This window comes from Ostrea edulis, chromosome 6 (assembly GCF_947568905.1).
Source record: "Ostrea edulis chromosome 6, xbOstEdul1.1, whole genome shotgun sequence".
NCBI lineage: Eukaryota > Metazoa > Mollusca > Bivalvia > Ostreida > Ostreidae > Ostrea > Ostrea edulis.
Window position 1 is genome coordinate 18,929,793 of NC_079169.1, and position 20,429 is coordinate 18,950,221.

Genomic DNA, 20,429 nt, shown 5'->3' on the forward strand with positions numbered 1-20,429 from the left:
GCATAGAATTAAAATATATATATATATATCTGCTCGGTCATATGGAGTGTAGCGGTCGGCCGGGTTCGATCACAGGTGGCCAGTTAGCTCAGTTGGTAGAGCACCTGACTAGAGATTCAGGGGGCCCGGGTTCGAATCCCGGTCTGGTCCGTTGCATTTTCTCCCTTCCCGTTACAGATTTGGTGCCGTTGACCACCCCTGGACTTGGAGGTGAAAGTCCTCCCAGGGGCTAATAAGAACTTGGGTTGTGTCTTCAGGGGCGAAGACAATTTAAGGAGGGAGGAATGTAGCGGTCGGCCGGGTTCGATCACAGGTGGCCAGTTAGCTCAGTTGGTAGAGCACCTGACTAGAGATTCAGGGGGCCCGGGTTCGAATCCCTGTCTGGTCCGTTGCATTTTCTCCCTTCCCGTTACAGGAGGAAGCGACCCTCGCAAGCTCGGTCTCCTTTAAATACCGCTCAACGACCTTGGGAAAACTTTGACGTTCTAAGGCCCTTTGTCAAACAAATTCAACCTGTCTCATGGAATCAGAGTTTACATGTCAATGACAAGTTGAATGTACTGTGTAATGAATAGAAGTAAATTAATATGGCAGGGACACAGTAAATAGATCGATGTTTTGAATAATCGTCTTCCTGTAATTTGTAAGCAAGCTGATATGATTTATACCAAAGGGCCCAAACGGGAATAACTGAACATTGTGATTCAAATACAAGACTAAGTTTGACGAAAGAGTCGAGAGCCTGTGGGCAGGGACAATGGATGGATTATATCGGGATCGACATACACAAAAAAAATAAACCTCCACTTTCAGTTTATATTGGCAGGGTCTATAAGCCCGTGAACTGATACAATCGGAAGTTCCGTGAACTCAAACACACACAAATTGCATACGTCATACAATTTACTTTCGTTTTTACTAAAGGCCTAGTATTAACTCGTACCCGAGATGCATATTAAAAAATTTTTGTAAGTGGAGGTACAGAATCAACACTAATAAGGATTTGATTGAGTTCACAGGGTTCTAATTAGGATGTGATTGAGTTCATGGGCTTCTAATTAGGATATGGTCCACTTCACGGGCCTGTCTCTAACACTAAATAAGATGTGATTGAGTTCACGGGCCTGATTCTAACACTAATTAAATGTGATTGAGTTCACGGGCCTAATTCTAACACTAAGGAAAATGTGATTGAGTTCACGGGCCTGATTCTAAAACTAATCAGGATATGATCCAGTTCACGGGCCTGATTCTAACACTAATTAAAATGTGATCCAGTTTACGGGTCTGATTTTAACACTAACTAGCATGTGATTGAGTTCACGGGCCTGATTCTAACACTAATTAGCATGTGACTGAGTTCACAGGCCTGCTTCTAACACTAATTAGGATATGATCCAGTTCACGTGCCTGATTCTAACACTAATCAAGATGTGATCCAGTTCACGGGCCTGATTCTAACACTAACTAGCACGTGGTTGACTTCACGGGCCTGATTCTAACACTAATTAAATGTGATTGAGTTCACGGGCCTAATTCTAACACTAAGTAAAATGTGATTGAGTTCACGGGCCTGATTCTAACACTAATTAGCATGTGATTGAGTTCACGGGCCTGATTCTAATACTAATTAGCATGTGATTGAGTTCACGGGCCTGCTTCTAACACTAATTAGGATATGATCCAGTTCACGGGCCTGATTCTAACATTAATTAAAATGTGATCCAGTTCACGGGCCTGATTCTAACACTAATTAGCATGTGATTGAGTTCACGAGCCTGCTTCTAACACTAATTAGGATATGATCCAGTTCACGGGCCTGATTCTAACACTAATCAAAATGTGATCCAGTTCACGGGCCTGATTCTAACACTAACTAGCACGTGGTTGACTTCACGGGCCTGATTCTAACACTAATTAAATGTGATTGAGTTCACGGGCCTAATTCTAACACTAAGTAAAATGTGATTGAGTTCACGGGCCTGATTCTAAAACTAATCAGGATATGATCCAGTTCACGGGCTTGATTCTAACACTAATTAAAATGTGATCCAGTTCACGGGCCTGATTCTAACACTAACTAGCATGTGATTGAGTTCACGGGCCTGATTCTAACACTAATTAAATGTGATTGAGTTCACGGGCCTAATTATAACACTAAGTAAAATGTGATTGAGTTCACGGGCCTGATTCTAACACTAATTAGGATATGCTCCAGTTCAGGGGCTGACTCTAACACTAATTAGGATGTGATTAAGATCACAGGCCTCTAATTAGAATTATAGCATTATTATTTATTTCCACAAATCACATTTTCATACAACTCTTTATAGTGAAATGTTACACACATCTATTTTGATTTAAATCGTATCATTGATTATTCATCTATAACTTAGACTTTTGAAATAGTTTATTATACCCCCCGCAACAAGTTGTGGGGGGGGGGGGTATACTGGAATCGGGTTGTCCGTCTGTCTGTCCGTCCGTCCGTCTGTCCGTCCGTCTGTAGACGCAATGGTTTCCGGGCTCTAAAGCATTATCCTTTCCACCTACCGTTACCATATCATATATATGAACTACCCATGGGATGAAGATGTTCCCTATCGATTTTGGGGTCAAAAGGTCAAAGGTCACGCGCACTGGACATCAAAGTAGCAATATGGTTTCCATTTAAATTCTTTAACGGCTTTTTTCATCGCATGGAGATGCTGTGTTCCTAGATACCTTTTGGATCATAATATTGAAGTTTTACCTATATATTTCCAACACCCTTTAGGAGATTGGGGTAAGCGGGGGGTATTCTTAGTGAGCATTGCTCACAGTACCTCTTGTTTTAACAGTTTTTTGTTTTTTTTTACAATAACTATCGGAAAAGACTAACAAAATTTATGTTCCTATCATGCATAAATCTAAATAAATCATTGATTTTGCAAAATCTGATGACATCATAGGAGGGTGGAATTACTTTAAGTTATGTTTAGTGCTGTGTGTATATAAACATGCACTCATATAATTATATCTTCCCTCTTCCAGGGGGAGACATATTGTATTTGTACTTTCTGTCCGTCCTTCCTTCTGTCACAAAATCTTGTGAACGCTTCTCCACCTATATGGCTTATCAGATAGACTTGAAACTTTGTACAATGCTTCATTGTCATTTACAGATGTGAATATTGTTGGGACGGGAGGATCCAATTGTTTTCCTAAGAGTTATAGTGGATCTAAGAGGGGTGGAAGATGTAAAATAGCTTATGAACTCTTCTCCTCCCATATGGCTTATTGGATAGACTTGAAACTTTGTACAATGCTTAATTGTCATTTGTAGATGTGCATATTGTCGGAATGGGAGGATCCAAAGTTTTTCCTAAAAGATATAGTGGATCTAAAAGGGGTGGAGGATGTTAAAATACCTTGTGAACACTTCTCCTATATGGCTTATCTGATAGACTTGAGAATTTGTACAATGCTTCAATGCCATTTGTAGATGTGTAAGTTGTAGGGACAGGAGGATCCAATTGCTATCCTTAAAGTTAAAGTGGATCTGAGGGGTGTAGGGTATAAAATAGTTTGTGAACGCTTCTCCTCCTATATGGCTTATCAGAGTTCATGTCTATCTTCCTGCCCATGCTTTCTCCTTCATACTATTCAATACATTAAGGGGGATGTTTCCTATATTTTACGAATTAATTGGTTGATTGACAACAAACTTGGTACACTTGTACAGCATATATAAGGAGTAGATGACCCCTATTGATTCTTAGGTCACATGGTCAGTCCACTCTTGACATAGGAAGGTATTGTCTGCTCAATATTTTGAATTGGTGATACTACTATCAATTAAATGAGGCACGGGTATAACCCTTTCAATTTTGCAACTTGGGGGCATATGTGTTTTAGAAACATCTCTTGTGTTGTATTATATGAATTAGAGGTTTTAGTGTGCTCAGTTTAGAGAATAGCATAAAAGTATTTGATAATTAAATATCTTGCAGATTGGCAGTTTACTCCATGCACCGACAGGAATGATAAACTGTGATATTCGTAAATGGTGAGCATTTATATTTTTAGCTCACTTGAGCCAAAGGCTCAAGTGAGCTTTTCTGATCAAAATTTGCCCGTTGTCTGTCGTCGTCGGCATCATAAACGTTTTACATTTTCGACTTCTTCTCAAGAACCGCTGGACCAATTTCAACCAAACTTCCCACAAAGCATCCTTGAGTAAAGGGCTTTCAAGTTTGTTCAAAAGAAGGGTCATGTCCCTTTCAAAGGGGAGATAATCACAAAAATGCAAATATAGAGTGGGGTCATTCAAAAATCTTCTAATCAAGAGCCACTTGGCCAGAAAAGCTGAAATTTACATGACAGCTTACTGGCATAGTACAAATTCAAGTTTATTAAAATCATGGCCCCTGGGGGTTGGATGGGGCCACAATAGGGGATCAAAGTTTTACATACAAATATATAAGGAAAATGTTTAAAAATCTTCTCAAGAACCACTGATCCAGAAAAACTGATATTTACATGAAAGCTTTCTGACATAATGCAGATTCAAGTTTGTTCAAATCATGGCCCCCGGGTGTTGGATGGGGCCACAATAGGGGATCAAAGTTTTACATACAAATATATAAGGAAAATGTTTAAAAATCTTTTTCTCAAGAACCACTGAGCCAGAAAAGCTGATATTGACATGAAAGCTTCCTGACATATTTCAGATTTCAGTTTGTGAAAATCATGGCTCCCAGAGGTAGGATGGGGTCACATGGGGGATCAAAGTTTTGCATACAAATATATAGGAAAAATCTTTAAATACATATGTATGAGCCAAAGTGACTCAGGTGAGCGATGTGGCCCTTGGGCCTCTTGTTTGTATGTGGTGTGGTAGACAATTTTTAGTTCATCCTAGCTCCTAATTATTCAAATCCATTGTTATTAAATTTGGACCGTTGTATGCTTTACAAAAACTTGAAAAATGAAAGAATATGTTTTGGAGGGATGTAAGTAAATCCTGGAAATGGTTAATATGTCTTTTTGAGAAAAAAAAATCTTCTGAACGTATGGTTAATAGTGTTTTATGGTACAATGAAAACATAAAGGTAAATAGAAAAACTTTATATCTGAAAGAATGGTGTGAAAATAATGTATATACAGTTAACTCAATGTTAGATGAGAATGGAGATATCATGAATTATAATCAATTCATGGAAATGTATAAAGTAAAATCTCATTTTTTGGAATTTTTTGGTTTAAGACAAGCATTGAAGAAAGCAATGAGAGATAATGGAATAAACCAGTTTATAAAAGTTCAAGAACCTACTATTCCCATACATATAGCCCCTTTCATATATTTTAAAAGAAACAAGAAAAAACTGTACCAAATTTTTAATCATAGTGAAGAAAAACCTACAGGTCAAAAGAAGTGGGATATACAATTTGATATCTCTCAAGAAGAATGGAATACAATTAATAAAAATGTTTTTACTATTACAAAGGATACAAAATTACAGTGGCTACAATATCGTATAAATCAAAAAATTTTAGTCACAAATTTATTTTTGTTCAAAATAAAGAAAATAGACAACGATTTATGTTCGTTTTGTGTAAAAGAAAGGGAATCAATAGAGCATGTTTTGTATGACTGTGAAAATGTTGTTTTATTTTGCAAGAATGTGCAGTCATGGTTTAGGGATTTTTTTCCAGTAAATATTGTTGTTGATAAAAAAAAACCTTTTTGCTGGGTAGCTCAGAAAATGAAATGATCAATTTGATTAATTATTATTTAAAGTACTTTGTGTATGGTTGCAAATGTAGAGGCAATCCGCCTTTGTTAAATAACTTTATTACCACTTGGACAGATGTGTACAAAGTAGAAAGGCAGTTAGCATGTAAAAATGATTATGTAGATGTTTTTGAGAAGAAATGGAATACATTTCATAAATTAAAAGATTTATAGATTTTAGATCATCCAGAATATATAATATGTAATTGTATATATTAATTAGCCTATGTATATCATCGGAAGTTATTATCAATGTCATAACAGTACATTTGTTATACATTTAAAACCTTTAGTTTGTGACAACCTATTAGATTAATATTATTTTGTATAGTGTACATATGATAAGCCAGAGTAATTTCATTCCTTTCTAATTCTCTTCCTTTTTTCCTATCTTTGAATGAATGCCTATTAGAGTGGATGTGTGAGTAAATGGTAGATAAAATACCCTGTACCCCCTAGTCAGGTGGGTTTGTAAGGGCATGATGTTAAAACCCTGACTGTCATAATGTGAATAAATGTTATATGAACCTAAAAAAAAAAAAAAAAAAAAAAATCCATTGGCCAGGGGTTGTGGGGAAAACATGATATACATCTACATCCTTACTTCTGAAAACAATGTCCACTTCAAAACCATGTATGAACAAGACAACAGTATTTTTCCAGTGAGGAAGAAGACCATGAAAGACACCACCAGTTTATAAAAAAAAATCCGTTCAATAAATATATTAAACTTTACTGCTTTGGGGAAAGTATATTGATATATTGGTAAGAAAGTAATTTTCTAAAGAATCAGCAGCTCACATTTTGATTACTTTGATATGATAGGAATTAGTCAATATATATTTTGGGTATGGATCCAAAATACACATCTTTATGAAGTTGAATGAACATGTTTGCTCAATTTTTACACAAGTAGTGCATCACATAACATATTAAAGCTTTCTAATCCGACTTTTATTTTTAGGAACTGGGACACGTTCTAAATATACTCAGGGACAGAATGATGTGCAGCAAGGCTCGTCATGGGTAGAGATACTCCCATTTAATATTGATACTTTTCATATCCAAGCATGTATATGGCTAGGTTGTATAATGTTTGTTATAATTATCTAAATTATGTCCTTCCTTCCATCTATTGTTCTGTGTGTTGATTTCTCACCACTCTGCAAGAAAGGGCATTCATGTCTATTTCATAGACGATCCTACATGTAGTTGCAATTGAATCATAAATTATTCCCAAAGAGTTCATGATTTCATCATGTTTTGAATATAATATTTTTTCAATATCTATTTTAGATTTTACCAAATACAGAACACTGCAAGGCTTGCAAAATGAAGACCTCAGTAAAAAAAATTCTAAATTATCCACTGTAAGGCTACTTACCAGTAATTCATATCTAGAACTTAAACATATCATCCTTGAAACAATAAAAACTAATTTAATATAGTATATTTATGTATGTTATGCTTTTTCAACCTTTAAATTTTTTAAAGACAGTATAGTTTATTATTATTGCACAATATTTAAAGTTTAAATTTTCATAGAATTTTGTTTGCTATCCAGAATGGCAGCTCACTACCTGCCCCTAGTGATGTTAAAAGAGGCCGTTGTTCTCATTTGTTCCAAAACAGGAATGGCATATGAGAAGGCCAACAGAAGATGCACCTCCACTGACCTCCACTGAGTGTGCACTCACAAAACGAATAAATTATTATTATTTCTTTTGTTTGTAATTGTATATTGTCAACAAGGTCAAAGGCACTTGATCCGATGCCAAACTTTTGCATTTCTTTTGCTTTGTGGTAAATTTTCTTCAGCAACATTAACATTGTTTAAATTGTTTTCTTTGGAGAGTATACATGTACACATGGATCATTTGTATATTAGAATTATAGCATTGTTTAATTCAACTCATTCTTATCCTAGAGAGGTTATTATATACTGCAGGCAACGACTTGTAAAGGGTATACTGTTTTAACTCACGTGCAAGGCAAGGCAGTATTATGAAACTCTGTAGTTGATAAGGACATATATCACATATCGATATGCATATTTACAGGAAACTCTGATGTATTTTAAATCTGAACGTTAATTTAAAAGTGGGGAGAAATAGCATTGGATGAAAAAAGACACATATGAAGAAAATTATTCCATACGTAAATACTTTTTAGCTCACCTGAGCTGAAAGCTCAAGTGAGCTTTTCTGATCGCCTGTTGTTCATTGTCTGTCCGTGATTAAACATTTTATATTTTCTCCAGAAGCAATGGGCCAATAATAACCAAACTTAGCCAAAAGTATCCTTGGGTAAAGGGCTTTCGAGTTTGTTCAAATGAAGGGCCATGCCCTCTTCAAAGGGGAGATGACCACAAAAATAGGGTGGGTCATTTAATTTTTTTTATCAAGAACCACTGGGCCAGAAGAGCTAAAATGTACATGAAAGCTTCTTGACATAGTACAGATTCAAGTTTATTGAAATCATGGCCTCCAGGGGTTGTATGGGGCCACAATAGAGAATCAAAGTTTTACATACAATTATTCAGGAAAAATCTTTCAATATGAGCCAAGGTGGCTCAGGTGAGCGATGTGGCCCATGGGCCTCTTGTTCAACATATAGAATAAATACATGTAGTTATGTTGTATTTCCCATGGAACATTGAAACGTTTAATGCGTTTACCAATTAATCACTGAAAGAAAGATAAAATTGTTGTTTCATATGTTTTATGAAAACTTAAATTTTTTTTCATTTCTTTTCATGAAAGACCCCTTAATTACCCAGTAATATATAATCAATTCTTAACAGATTATGTAAATTTGATTTATATTAAGGATGTTTGATCTGATTACCCATCATTATCAATCTGTCTAATATAGCCATCATGTGTTACTATTGCTACGCAATCTTGGAGCATGAGGTAGAATGCGAGCCAGCTCTTTCATAAGTACATGCATCTGGAAAATATATTTCAATGTCAAAGGTTACAACAATGTGATAATGTAATCATTGTATGTCTAAGGTCTTGATAATAAAACTGTTATCTGTTCAACTTTTTCTTCTTAATTAAAATCAAGACTAAGTACCAGAGGAAATTGTGGAAAAAAATGTCTGTCAAATACGTCAAGCTCTTACATGTAGTAGTTGCAGATTCAACTATTTATAGAGATACTGAGTTATGATGCACACAAAAATGGGTCTGGCACAAAAATGTTGATTTAGCTCAAGATGACTGGTAAAGTCTATAACACAGAGAGACCGGGTATTTATTCAATTGTGATTGATTGATTGAATATTGTTAAACGTCCCTCTCGAGAATATTTCACTCACATTGAGACGTCACCACTGCCGGTGAAGGGCTGTAAAATTTAGGCCTATGCTCAGCGCTTATAGCCATTGAGCAGGGAGGGATCTTTATTGTCCCACACCTGCTGTGACACAGGACCTCTGTTTTTGCGGTCTCATCCGAAGGACCGCCCCATTTAATCGCCTCTTACGACAAGCAAGGGGGTACTGAGGATCTATTCTAACCCGAATCCCCACGAGACTATTCAATTGTGCCTGATGATTAAACTAATAATAAACATGTATGGAAAATTTATTATCAGTGAAATACGATACTGTTGTACAGAGACAAAGTTGCATTTTATAGGTTAAGACTGTGCAAGGCTCTACAGGGACTAGGTTAGGATCTACAGGGACTGGGTTATACTCTACAGGGACTAGGTTATGCTCTACAGGGACTAGGTTATGCTCTACAGGGACTGGGTTATGCTCTACAGGGACTAGGTTATGCTCTACAGGGATTAGGTTATACTTTACAGGGACTAGGTTATACTCTAAAGGGACTAGGTTATACTTTACAGGGACTAGGTTATACTTTACAGGGACTAGGTTATACTTTACAGGGACTAGGTTGTGCTCTACAGGGACTAGGTTATGCTCTACAGGGACTAGGTTATACTCTACAGGGACTAGGTTATACTTTACAGGGACTAGGTTATACTCTACAGGGACTAGGTTATACTTTACAGGGACTAGGTTATACTTTACAGGGATTACGTTATGCTCTACAGGGACTAGGTTATACTTTACAGGGACTAGGTTATGCTCTACAGGGACTAGGTTATGCTCTACAGAGACTAGGTTATACTTTACAGGGACTAGGTTATACTTTACAGGGACTAGGTTATGCTCTACAGGGACTAGGTTATGCTCTACAGGGACTAGATTATACTTTACAGGGACTAGGTTATGCTCTACAGGGACTAGGTTATACTTTACAGGGACTAGGTTATGCTCTACAGAGACTAGGTTATGCTCTACAGGGACTAGGTTATACTTTACAGGGACTAGGTTATGCTCTACAGGGACTAGGTTATGCTCTACAGGGACTAGGTTATACTCTACAGGGACTAGGTTATACTTTACAGGGACTAGGTTATACTTTACAGGGACTAGGTTATGCTCTACAGGGACTAGGTTATGCTCTACAGGGACTAGGTTATGCTCTACAGGGACTGGGTTATGCTCTACAGGGACTAGGTTATACTTTACAGGGACTAGGTTATACTTTACAGGGACTAGGTTATGCTCTACAGGGACTAGGTTATGCTCTACAGGGACTAGGTTATACTTTACAGGGACTAGGTTATGCTCTACAGGGACTAGGTTATGCTCTACAGGGACTAGGTTATACTCTACAGGGACTAGGTTATACTTTACAGGGACTAGGTTATGCTCTACAGGGACTAGGTTATGCTCTACAGGGACTAGGTTATGCTCTACAGGGACTGGGTTATGCTCTACAGGGACTAGGTTATACTTTACAGGGACTAGGTTATAGTCTAAAGGGACTAGGTTATACTTTACAGGGACTAGGTTATACTTTACAGGGACTAGGTTATACTTTACAGGGACTAGGTTGTGCTCTACAGGGACTAGGTTATGCTCTACAGGGACTAGGTTATACTCTACAGGGACTAGGTTATACTTTACAGGGACTAGGTTATACTCTACAGGGACTAGGTTATACTTTACAGGGACTAGGTTATACTTTACAGGGATTAGGTTATGCTCTACAGGGACTAGGTTATACTTTACAGGGACTAGGTTATGCTCTACAGGGACTAGGTTATGCTCTACAGAGACTAGGTTATACTTTACAGGGACTAGGTTATACTTTACAGGGACTAGGTTATACTCTACAGGGACTAGGTTATACTTTACAGGGACTAGGTTATGCTCTACAGGGACTAGGTTATGCTCTACAGAGACTAGGTTATGCTCTACAGGGACTAGGTTATACTTTACAGGGACTAGGTTATGCTCTACAGGGACTAGGTTATACTCTATAGGGACTAGGTTATACTCTACAGGGACTAGGTTATATTTTACAGGGACTAGGTTATGCTCTACAGGGACTAGGTTATGCTCTACAGGGACTAATCTATGCTCTACAAGGACTGGGTTAGGGTTTACAAGGATTGGATTAGATGCACGTGAACTGGATCATATCCTAATTAGTATTAGAGTCAGGCCCGTGAACTCAATCACATTTTTGATTAGTGTTAGAATCAGGCCCGTGAACTGAATCATATCCTAATTAGTGTTAGAAGCAGGCCCGTTAACTGGATCATATCCTAATTAGCGTTAGAGTTAGGCCCGTGAACTCAATCACATTTTATTTAGTGTTAGAATCAGGCCCGTGAGCTGGATCATATCCCAATTAGTGTTAGAATCAGGCCCGTGAACTCAATCACATCCTAATTAGTGTTAGAGTCAGGCCCGTGAACTGGATCATATCCTAATTAGAGGCCCGTGAACTGGATCACATCTTAATCAGTGTTAGAATCAGGCCCGTGAACTCAATCACATGCTAATTAGTGTTAGAGTCAGGCCCGTGAACTGGATCATATCCTAATTAGAGACCTGGTAACTGAATCACATCTTAATTAGTGGTAGAATGAGGTCCATGAACATGATCATATCCTAATTAGTGTTAGAATAAGGCCCGTGAACTCAATCACATCCTAATTAGTGTTAGAGTCGGGCCCGTGAACTGGATCACATCCTAATTAGTGTTAGAGTCAGGCCCGTGAACTGGATCATATCCTAATTAGAGGCCCGTGAACTGAATCACATCTTAATCAGTGTTAGAATTAGGCCCGTGAACTGGATCATATCCTAGTTAGTGTTAGAATCAGGCCCGTGAACTCAATCACATCCTAATTAGTGTTAGAGTCAGGCCCGTGAACTGAATCATATCCTAATTAGAGGCCCGTGAACTGAATCACATCTTAATTAGTGTTAGAATTAGGCCCGTGAACTGGATCATATCCTAATTAGTGTTAGAATCAGGCCCGTGAAGTCAATCACATCCTAATTAGTGTTAGAGACAGGCCCGTGAACTGGATCATATCCTAATTAGAGACCTGGTAACTGAATCACATCTTAATTAGTGGTAGAATGAGGTCCTTGAACATGATCATATCCTAATTAGTGTTAGAATAAGGCCTGTGAACTCAATCACATCCTAATTAGTGTTAGAGTCGGGCCCGTGAACTGGATCACATCCTAATTAGTGTTAGAGTCAGGCCCGTGAACTGGATCATATCCTAGTTAGTGTTAGAATCAGGCCCGTGAACTCAATCACATCCTAATTAGTGTTAGAATTGGGTCCGTGAACTGGGTCACATCCTAATTAGTGTTAGAGTCAGGCCCGTGAACTGGATCACATCCTAATTAGAGGCCCGTGAACTGAATCACATCTTAATCAGTGTTAGAATCAGGCCCGTGAACTGGATCATATCCTAGTTAGTGTTAGAATCAGGCCCGTGAACTCAATCACATCCTAATTAGTGTTAGAATTGGGTCCGTGAACTGGGTCACATCCTAATTAGTGTTAGAGTCAGGCCCGTGAACTGGATCACATCCTAATAAGAGGCCCGTGAACTGAATCACATCTTAATTAGTGTTAGAATCAGGTCCGTGAACTGAATCATATTCTAATTAGTGTTAGAATGAGGCCCGTGAACTCAATCACATCCTAATTAGTGTTAGAGTCAGGCCCGTGAACTGGATCATATCCTAATTAGAGACCAGTGCACTGAATCACATCCTAATTAGTGTTAGAATGAGGCCCGTGAACTCAATCACATCCTAATTAGTGTTAGAATTAGGCCCGTGAACTGAATCACATCCTAATTAGAGGCCCGTGAACTGAATCACATCTTAATTAGTGTTAGAATCAGGTCCGTGAACTGGATCATATCCTAATTAGTGTTAGAATCAGGCCCGTGAAGTCAATCACATCCTAATTAGTGTTAGAGTCAGGCCCGTGAACTGGATCATATCCTAATTAGAGGCCCGTGAACTGAATCACATCTTAATCAGTGTTAGAATCAGGCCCGTGAACTCAATCACATGCTAATTAGTGTTAGAGTCAGGCCCGTGAACTGGATCATATCCTAATTAGAGACCTGGTAACTGAATCACATCTTAATTAGTGGTAGAATGAGGTCATGAACATGATCATATCCTAATTAGTGTTAGAATAAGGCCCGTGAACTCAATCACATCCTAATTAGTGTTAGAGTCGGGCCCGTGAACTGGATCACATCCTAATTAGTGTTAGAGTCAGGCCCGTGAACTGGATCATATCCTAATTAGAGGCCCGTGAACTGAATCACATCTTAATCAGTGTTAGAATTAGGCCCGTGAACTGGATCATATCCTAGTTAGTGTTAGAATCAGGCCCGTGAACTCAATCACATCCTAATTAGTGTTAGGGTCAGGCCCGTGAACTGAATCATATCCTAATTAGAAGCCCGTGAACTGAATCACATCTTAATTAGTGTTAGAATTAGGCCCGTGAACTGGATCATATCCCAATTAGTGTTAGAATCAGGCCCGTGAACTCAAACACATCCTAATTACTGTTAGAGTCAGGCCCGTGAACTGGATCATATCCTAATTAGAGGCCCGTGAACTGAATCACATCATAATCAGTGTTAGAATCAGGCCCGTGAACTCAATCACATCCTAATTAGTGTTAGAGTCAGGCCCGTGAACTGGATCATATCCTAATTAGAGGCCCGTGAACTGAATCACATCTTAATCAGTGTTAGAATTAGGCCCGTGAACTGGATCATATCCTAATTAGTGTTAGAATCAGGCCCGTGAACTCAATCACATCCTAATTAGTGTTAGAGTCAGGCCCGTGAACTGAATCATATCCTAATTAGAGGCCCGTGAACTGAATCACATCTTAATTAGTGTTAAAATTAGGCCCGTGAACTGGATCAAATCCTAATTAGTGTTAGAATCAGGCCCGTGAACTCAATCACATCTTAATTAGTGTTAGAGACAGACCCGTGAACTGGATCATATCCTAATTAGAGACCTGGTAACTGAATCACATGTTAATTAGTGGTAGAATGAGGTCCTTGAACATGATCATATCCTAATTAGTGTTAGAATAAGGCCCGTGAACTCAATCACATCCTAATTAGTGTTAGAGTCGGGCCCGTGAACTGGATCACATCCTAATTAGTGTTAGAGTCAGGCCCGTGAACTGGATCACATCCTAATTAGAGGCCCGTGAACTGAATCACATCTTAATCAGTGTTAGAATCAGGCCCGTGAACTGGATCATATCCTAGTTAGTGTTAGAATCAGGCCCGTGAACTCAATCACATCCTAATTAGTGTTAGAGTCAGGCCCGTGAACTGAATCATATCCTAATTAGAGGCCCGTGAACTGAATCACATCTTAATTAGTGTTAGAATTAGGCCCGTGAACTGGATCATATCCCAATTAGTGTTAGAATCAGGCCCGTGAACTCAATCACATCCTAATTAGTGTTAGAGTCAGGCCCGTGAACTGGATCATATCCTAATTAGAGGCCCGTGAACTGGATCACATCTTAATCAGTGTTAGAATCAGGCCCGTGAACTCAATCACATGCTAATTAGTGTTAGAGTCAGGCCCGTGAACTGGATCATATCCTAATTAGAGACCTGGTAACTGAATCACATCTTAATTAGTGGTAGAATGAGGTCCGTGAACATGATCATATCCTAATTAGTGTTAGAATAAGGCCCGTGAACTCAATCACATCCTAATTAGTGTTAGAGTCGGGCCCGTGAACTGGATCACATCCTAATTAGTGTTAGAGTCAGGCCCGTGAACTGGATCATATCCTAATTAGAGGCCCGTGAACTGAATCACATCTTAATCAGTGTTAGAATTAGGCCCGTGAACTGGATCATCTCCTAGTTAGTGTTAGAATCAGGCCCGTGAACTCAATCACATCCTAATTAGTGTTAGAGTCAGGCCCGTGAACTGAATCATATCCTAATTAGAGGCCCGTGAACTGAATCACATCTTAATTAGTGTTAGAATCAGGTCCGTGAACTGGATCATATCCTAATTAGTGTTAGAATCAGGCCCGTGAACTCAATCACATCCTAATTAGTGTTAGAGTCGGGCCCGTGAACTGGATCACATCCTAATTAGTGTTAGAGTCAGGCCCGTGAACTGGATCACATCCTAATTAGAGGCCCGTGAACTGAATCACATCTTAATCAGTGTTAGAATCAGGCCCGTGAACTGGATCATATCCTAGTTAGTGTTAGAATCAGGCCCGTGAACTCAATCACATCCTAATTAGTGTTAGAATTGGGTCCGTGAACTGGGTCACATCCTAATTAGTGTTAGAGTCAGGCCCGTGAACTGGATCACATCCTAATAAGAGGCCCGTGAACTGAATCACATCTTAATTAGTGTTAGAATCAGGTCCGTGAACTGAATCATATTCTAATTAGTGTTAGAATGAGGCCCGTGAACTCAATCACATCCTAATTAGTGTTAGAGTCAGGCCCGTGAACTGGATCATATCCTAATTAGAGACCAGTGCACTGAATCACATCCTAATTAGTGTTAGAATGAGGCCCGTGAACTCAATCACATCCTAATTAGTGTTAGAATTAGGCCCGTGAACTGAATCACATCCTAATTAGAGGCCCGTGAACTGAATCACATCTTAATTAGTGTTAGAATCAGGTCCGTGAACTGGATCATATCCTAATTAGTGTTAGAATCAGGCCCGTGTACTCAATCACATCCTAATTAGTGTTAGAATTGGGTCCGTGAACTGGGTCACATCCTAATTAGTGTTAGAGTCAACCCCGTGAACTGGGTCATATCCTAATTAGAGGCCAGTGAACTGAATCACATCTTAATTAGTGTTAGAATCAGGTCCGTGAACTGGATCATATCCTAATTAGTGTTAGAATCAGGTTCGTGTACTCAATCACATCCTAATTAGTGTTAGAATCGGGTCCGTGAACTGGATCACATCCTAATTAGTGTTAGAATTAGGCCCGTGAACTGGATCATATCCTAGTTAGTGTCAGAATCAGGCCCGTGAACTCAATCACATCCTAATTAGTGTTAGAGTCAGGCCCGTGAACTGAATCATATCCTAATTAGAGGCCCGTGAACTGAATCACATCTTAATTAGTGTTAGAATTAGGACCGTGAACTGGATCATATCCTAATTAGTGTTAGAATCAGGCCCGTGAAGTCAATCACATCCTAATTAGTGTTAGAGTCAGGCCCGTGAACTGGATCATATCCTAATTAGAGGCCCGTGAACTGAATCACATCTTAATCAGTGTTAGAATCAGGCCCGTGAACTCAATCACATCCTAATTAGTGTTAGAGTCAGGCCCGTGAACTGGATCATATCCTAATTAGAGACCTGGTAACTGAATCACATCTTAATTAGTGGTAGAATGAGGTCGTGAACATGATCATATCCTAATTAGTGTTAGAATAAGGCCCGTGAACTCAATCACATCCTAATTAGTGTTAGAGTCGGGCCCGTGAACTGGATCATATCCTAATTAGAGGCCCGTGAACTGAATCACATCTTAATCAGTGTTAGAATTAGGCCCGTGAACTGGATCATATCCTAGTTAGTGTTAGAATCAGGCCCGTGAACTCAATCACATCCTAATTAGTGTTAGGGTCAGGCCCGTGAACTGAATCATATCCTAATTAGAAGCCCGTGAACTGAATCACATCTTAATTAGTGTTAGAATTAGGCCCGTGAACTGGATCATATCCCAATTAGTGTTAGAATCAGGCCCGTGAACTCAAACACATCCTAATTAGTGTTAGAGTCAGGCCCGTGAACTGGATCATATCCTAATTAGAGGCCCGTGAACTGAATCACATCTTAATCAGTGTTAGAATCAGGCCCGTGAACTCAATCACATGCTAATTAGTGTTAGAGTCAGGCCCGTGAACTGGATCATATCCTAATTAGAGGCCCATGAACTGAATCACATCTTAATCAGTGTTAGAATTAGGCCCGTGAACTGGATCATATCCTAATTAGTGTTAGAATCAGGCCCGTGAACTCAATCACATCCTAATTAGTGTTAGAGTCAGGCCCGTGAACTGAATCATATCCTAATTAGAGGCCCGTGAACTGAATCACATCTTAATTAGTGTTAAAATTAGGCTCGTGAACTGGATCATATCCTAATTAGTGTTAGAATCAGGCCCGTGAACTCAATCACATGCTAATTAGTGTTAGAGACAGGCCCGTGAACTGGATCATATCCTAATTAGAGACCTGGTAACTGAATCACATCTTAATTAGTGGTAGAATGAGGTCCTTGAACATGATCATATCCTAATTAGTGTTAGAATAAGGCCTGTGAACTCAATCACATCCTAATTAGTGTTAGAGTCGGGCCCGTGAACTGGATCACATCCTAATTAGTGTTAGAGTCAGGCCCGTGAACTGGATCATATCCTAGTTAGTGTTAGAATCAGGCCCGTGAACTCAATCACATCCTAATTAGTGTTAGAATTGGGTCCGTGAACTGGGTCACATCCTAATTAGTGTTAGAGTCAGGCCCGTGAACTGGATCACATCCTAATTAGAGGCCCGTGAACTGAATCACATCTTAATCAGTGTTAGAATCAGGCCCGTGAACTGGATCATATCCTAGTTAGTGTTAGAATCAGGCCCGTGAACTCAATCACATCCTAATTAGTGTTAGAATTGGGTCCGTGAACTGGGTCACATCCTAATTAGTGTTAGAGTCAGGCCCGTGAACTGGATCACATCCTAATAAGAGGCCCGTGAACTGAATCACATCTTAATTAGTGTTAGAATCATGTCCGTGAACTGAATCATATTCTAATTAGTGTTAGAATGAGGCCCGTGAACTCAATCACATCCTAATTAGTGTTAGAGTCAGGCCCGTGAACTGGATCATATCCTAATTAGAGACCAGTGCACTGAATCACATCCTAATTAGTGTTAGAATGAGGCCCGTGAACTCAATCACATCCTAATTAGTGTTAGAATTAGGCCCGTGAACTGAATCACATCCTAATTAGAGGCCCGTGAACTGAATCACATCTTAATTAGTGTTAGAATCAGGTCCGTGAACTGGATCATATCCTAATTAGTGTTAGAATCAGGCCCGTGAAGTCAATCACATCCTAATTAGTGTTAGAGTCAGGCCCGTGAACTGAATCATATCCTAATTAGAGGCCCGTGAACTGAATCACATCTTAATTAGTGTTAAAATTAGGCTCGTGAACTGGATCATATCCTAATTAGTGTTAGAATCAGGCCCGTGAACTCAATCACATGCTAATTAGTGTTAGAGACAGGCCCGTGAACTGGATCATATCCTAATTAGAGACCTGGTAACTGAATCACATCTTAATTAGTGGTAGAATGAGGTTCTTGAACATGATCATATCCTAATTAGTGTTAGAATAAGGCCTGTGAACTCAATCACATCCTAATTAGTGTTAGAGTCGGGCCCGTGAACTGGATCACATCCTAATTAGTGTTAGAGTCAGGCCCGTGAACTGGATCATATCCTAGTTAGTGTTAGAATCAGGCCCGTGAACTCAATCACATCCTAATTAGTGTTAGAATTGGGTCCGTGAACTGGGTCACATCCTAATTAGTGTTAGAGTCAGGCCCGTGAACTGGATCACATCCTAATTAGAGGCCCGTGAACTGAATCACATCTTAATCAGTGTTAGAATCAGGCCCGTGAACTGGATCATATCCTAGTTAGTGTTAGAATCAGGCCCGTGAACTCAATCACATCCTAATTAGTGTTAGAATTGGGTCCGTGAACTGGGTCACATCCTAATTAGTGTTAGAGTCAGGCCCGTGAACTGGATCACATCCTAATAAGAGGCCCGTGAACTGAATCACATCTTAATTAGTGTTAGAATCAGGTCCGTGAACTGAATCATATTCTAATTAGTGTTAGAATGAGGCCCGTGAACTCAATCACATCCTAATTAGTGTTAGAGTCAGGCCCGTGAACTGGATCATATCCTAATTAGAGACCAGTGCACTGAATCACATCCTAATTAGTGTTAGAATGAGGCCCGTGAACTCAATCACATCCTAATTAGTGTTAGAATTAGGCCCGTGAACTGAATCACATCCTAATTAGAGGCCCGTGAACTGAATCACATCTTAATTAGTGTTAGAATCAGGTCCGTGAACTGGATCATATCCTAATTAGTGTTAGAATCAGGCCCGTGTACTCAATCACATCCTAATTAGTGTTAGAATTGGGTCCGTGAACTGGGTCACATCCTAATTAGTGTTAGAGTCAACCCCGTGAACTGGGTCATATCCTAATTAGAGGCCAGTGAACTGAATCACATCTTAATTAGTGTTAGAATCAGGTCCGTGAACTGGATCATATCCTAATTAGTGTTAGAATCAGGTTCGTGTACTCAATCACATCCTAATTAGTGTTAGAATCGGGTCCGTGAACTGGATCACATCCTAATTAGTGTTAGAATCAGGCCCGTGAACTCAATCACATCCTAATTAGTGTTAGAGTCAAGCCTGTGAACTGAATCACATCCTAATTAGTGTTAGAAGCAATCCCGTGAACTCAATCACATCCTAATTAGTGTTAGAGTCAGGCCCGTGAACTGGATCATATCCTAATTAGAGGCCCGTGAACTGAATCTTATCCTAATTAGTATTAAAGTCAGGCCCGGAAACTGAATCACATTTTAATTCGTGTTAGAATCAGGCCCGTGAACAGAGTACAGCATCATATATAGGAAAACGAAAGTAGAAGGTATGACGTATGCAATTTGTGTGTGTTTGAGTGCACAGAGTTTCCGGTCGGATCAGTTCACGGGCTTATAGCCTTTCCCTTCGTTTTTACTAAAGGCCTAGTATTAACTCGTACCCGAGATGCATATTAAAAATCTTTTGTAAGTGGAAGTACAGAATCAACACTAATATATAAGGATTTGATTGAGTTCACAGGGTTCTAATTAGGATGTGATTGAGTTCATGAGCTTCTAATTAGGATATGGTCCACTTCACGGGCCTGTCTCTAACACTAAATAAGATGTGATTGAGTTCACGGGCCTGACTCTAACACTAATTAGGATATGATCCAGTTCACGGGCCTGATTCTAACATTAATTAGGATGTGATTGAGTTCAAGGTCCTGATTCTAACACTAATCAGGATATGATCCAGTTTACGGGCCTGATTCTAACACTAATTAAAATGTGATCCAGTTCACGGGCCTGATTCTAACACTAATTAGCATGTGATTGACTTCACGG

General features: G+C 39.2%; 1 long non-coding RNA gene across 1 annotated transcript; it reads left to right on the forward strand.

Moving 5' to 3' along the window:
• The first annotated feature begins 2,231 nt into the window (after nt 1–2,231).
• LOC130047176 (uncharacterized) lies at nt 2,232–8,823 on the forward strand. The gene is made up of 4 exons (XR_008796227.1): nt 2,232–4,048; nt 6,741–6,802; nt 7,073–7,146; nt 7,341–8,823. It is a non-coding gene; the product is annotated as an uncharacterized LOC130047176 (long non-coding RNA).
• Nucleotides 8,824–20,429: the final 11,606 nt, after the last annotated feature.